We start from the raw sequence: 4,029 nt of genomic DNA, 5'->3' as shown, positions 1-4,029 counted from the left end.
CTAAACTAAATAGACTGAGTTTTTATTTGTCGTTATTCCTTTTTCGGTACGCTTTCCATTAAGGAGGCAGCCCGTAATCATTACTTATAGCCAACTCATTGCCATTAAGTTAGTTTGAGAAAGCACTTCATACATTAGAGAAGAATAGTGTCAAATATTTACTATGACATTTCTATTGTTTTGTTGTCCCACAAATCTATAATTAGTTATTTATTTATTATTAGTATTCAATTTAATTATATATTAAATTATATTATTAGGTTGTTATTATAAAAGATAGATGAATATGTTGAGGATAATGTATTTTATGTATTTTTTTTAATGTATTTTATGTATTTTTTTGAATACGTTGAGTATAATTGGACCCGTTATCATTACTTTTGTTTTCTAAGACAATTGATATATTAAAAAACTTTTTGTTGATTGATGATGCTAAATAACTTCTATTGAAATGAATATCGAACGAGTATTCTTTCAAAAGCATCTCTTTCATATAAAAAAAATGCAATTTTATGATAATTCAAATAATAAAGATGTCGTATTTTCAACCGATGAGATTTTTAAAGTTAATTAATACGTAAAATTATATATTGAATTATGGATCTTTTGTTTTTATTATTTGTATAATAATTATCGATTTATGATAGTACTAGTTAATTTCTTTTAAATATAATAAGAAAATAAAGGTTCACTTTTAATTTTCACACCGAGCATTAAAAATCAACGGATCCTGTTTTTCTATTCTTTGTTGTTGTTCACTTTAGTACCTTCGACACCGAGGCAATATCAAAGTAGTTGTTTACCTTTTTATAGTACAACAAAAAATACACGTATGAGACAAGAATAAAGAAACAACAAACCATGTACACGATCAAACTACACCAACAAAACAAGAGACAACAGCACACCCAATAGCAAATTGCTTGACAACCAAGAAGGCCAAAATCACTGAATCCGAAGATACCACTCGGAAATATAGGTACAAAGGGGCAGAAGCATCGAACACCAAATGTCAATGAACTTCGCATCACATTCCAACAACATCCGTAATGATGAAAGCACCTATTCACTTGATAGAATGATAGCCACCGAAACACTCAACGAAACTCATGGATAAGTAGTCCGCAACAGCAACGAAACTCATGCGGTGATAGCAGACAACAATTAGAGACCAAGACCCAGTGTCAACCCCGAACCCTTAAACTTGGCTTTAGTGATTGAATCAATGCGCTCTCTCATCTCCTCTGTCAAGTAATTTTTCCAATCTCCCACTGTCCCTTTCCTAAAATAATTCTGATACTCCACCACCAGTTGTGTAAACATCTGAACACCCCCACCCTCCTTATGCACTTCAAGATTACTCAAATTCTCAAAGCTACATAGCTTCACAATCTCTTCCACCACTCCTCCCTCCTCCTCCTCCGCCGTGAAGGGCATTCCCATGAACGCCGCCAACTTCTTGAGCTCCACTGACGGTTCCCTCTTGATATCCTCATACTTTAAGAACAAGATCTTCTCAGGTGATTCCTGGCTTGCTTTCCAGTACTCCAACACATGGTCCCAATAAGGTCCGAACTCCGAGACTCCATTGCAGAAAAGCTCGTAAGCTTCATTAAACGAAATGGGTGGAAGTTCCTCCGACCGGATTTTGCACATGAAGTGCCACTTTGAAATTAGCACGTCTTTAGGGTCTCTACACACGTATACAAACTTGCATGTTGACAATGGTGATGTCATCGAGATCGGAAACAAGCTATGAGCAAAGTGTGTGGCGAACAGTCGAGGAGAAGGAAGAAGCTCGAACTTAGATACCGGATATTCCAGAAGAATTTTCGAGTCAAGGGACGGGAAAATACCGTGGGGTCCTGTGCGGTGAATAGGATGGTCGGAAAACTTGTAAAGGTGGCGGTTGGCGGTGGCGAACATGAGAGCTCTAAGCCAAGTGGTTCCACACCTCATGAAAGCTGTGAGGAAGATGTCAGTGGATAGGGGATGGAAATAGTCGTGGATCATTAATAAGCTTTTGAGAGCTGCTGGGCTCAACCAGAAACCTTTGTGTAGGAAGATGTTTGTGATTCTCCAGCCTTTGTCTTTCGGCAGAGTTGCAAGAAGGTCGTTAAGCTTTTCGTGTAGCAGGTTATAGGCCGCATCTTCTGTTTGGATTTGGTCTTCGTCAATAGCGTTACTGTCGTGGCGTGGATTTCGATTGGGATCATGGTATATCGGCAAGGACTGGATTTTTGAGAAATTTCTCGACATGACTGGATTTTTTTAGAGAGTGCAGAGAGTTCTCAAGTATATTTTGTGAGTGGTTCACGATAAACATGAAATATATAAGGAGTTTCTTTTATACTATTACAGCAATAGATAAATGTCAATTGTTTATTAACCGACTCCTCCTGCAGAAAATTTGTAAATGTACGGCATGTAATATATATTTAATATTTAATTTATAATCGGATTATAATTAATTATATAAAAGAATTTATTTATATCTGTAAAAACAAACATGTAAAAAAGAATAATGAATTTTAACAAATATTTAGAGTCTTATATTTGTTTAGACATATATTTGTAAAAAAATTTAAAACCAAATTTATAAATAAAAAAACTCAAAAAAACTAAAAAATCATTAATGAAAACAAAAATATAAAAAATTCTAATTTGTAAAAATAAAACAATTTTGATAAAAACTAATTTATAGAAAAATATAAAAGAGATTACATAACAAATGAAAAGTTGTTAAAAATGTTTCTTTTATATATATATATATATATATATATATATATATATATATATATATATATATATATATATATATATATATATATATATATAGAGAGAGAGAGAGAGAGAGAGACGATCATTTGAGAACTCATATATTCCCGGGAATCTGAGAACCAAATGATGATCATTAGATCAAAATAAACAATGGTTAGGATATTTTGTGACATTTTTGTAAATACATGGGAAAGAAAAGGCACGAGGGCATGTTTTTTGAAAAAGCATCATGGCATTTTAGGAATGGCAAAATATTCATACCCACTAATCGGATTGAATAATGTTAGCCACTGTCCTATCTCTCTCGCTCTCTTCATCCCACATCCCTTTGATCTTCATTCCACCTCCTGCAATTCACACTTCAGCTAGTCGATGGTGAATCGAAGAAACAATTCCTTTCGATTTCTAATTGTTTTGATTCAATTGTGTTGCCAATTTGCCGATTATAATGTAATCGGAGATGAAGAAAAAGAAACTCGAATGTAATCACCACCCTTTTAACTTCTACAGAGAGAAAAAAATCAACCACAGGGATGGCTTCTTCTTTCTTACTCATGGTGGTGGTTGCACTCATGGTGATGTCTGTATCTGTGTCGACGTCACATGCGCAGGCCTAGACATGTGTGTCGAAGCTAAACCTGTGCGCTCAGTACCTCAACGCCACCATAAAGCCGCCCAACTCCTGTTGCGGTCCGATCAAGGAGGCGGTGGCTACCAATCTACAATATATGTGTAACCTCTATGAGAATCCTACCTTCTTGTCTAGTCTCGGAATCAATCTTGCTCAGGCACTTCGTCTTCCTCAATCGTATGGAATCTCCTCTAACACTACCGCCTGTAACAACACTACTGGTTAGCAATCGTTTTCCTTACAATCACTTTTCGCTTTAGCTTTTTAGATCTCACAATACCAAATCAGTATTCAGTACGATGTTTTTTGATCCACTTTAACAACTCATCATTGTTACTACATTCTTTCAAAGCTTCCATTTTTTGATCTTCATTTTGGCGTGTTGAATAGGTTTCTCATATTATATAAATCAATAAAAATCATCTATCCATTTATATTTTGATCTTCATTTTGGCCATTGATATCACATTCTATGTGTTTTTTAGCATTTCCATTTATATTTTGATCTTCATTTTGGCCATTGATCTTGAATATTATGATGTGTATGAGCATGACAATAAAGTATGCTTAGAAGAAGAAGAAGGCATAGCAGGTGGTGTTTTCAGTTGAACATGGAG

The 4,029-nt window shown here is 34.8% G+C and overlaps 1 pseudogene; it reads right to left on the bottom strand.

The window, feature by feature from the left end:
- Window positions 1–756: 756 nt before the first annotated feature.
- LOC145100517 (cytosolic sulfotransferase 12 pseudogene) lies at window positions 757–2,290 on the bottom strand (annotated as a pseudogene).
- Window positions 2,291–4,029: the final 1,739 nt, after the last annotated feature.

This window comes from Lactuca serriola, chromosome 4, assembly GCF_051521515.1.
Source record: "Lactuca serriola cultivar US96UC23 chromosome 4, Lser_US96UC23_V15, whole genome shotgun sequence".
NCBI lineage: Eukaryota > Viridiplantae > Streptophyta > Magnoliopsida > Asterales > Asteraceae > Lactuca > Lactuca serriola.
This window is presented reverse-complemented; position numbering and strand designations above follow the sequence as displayed.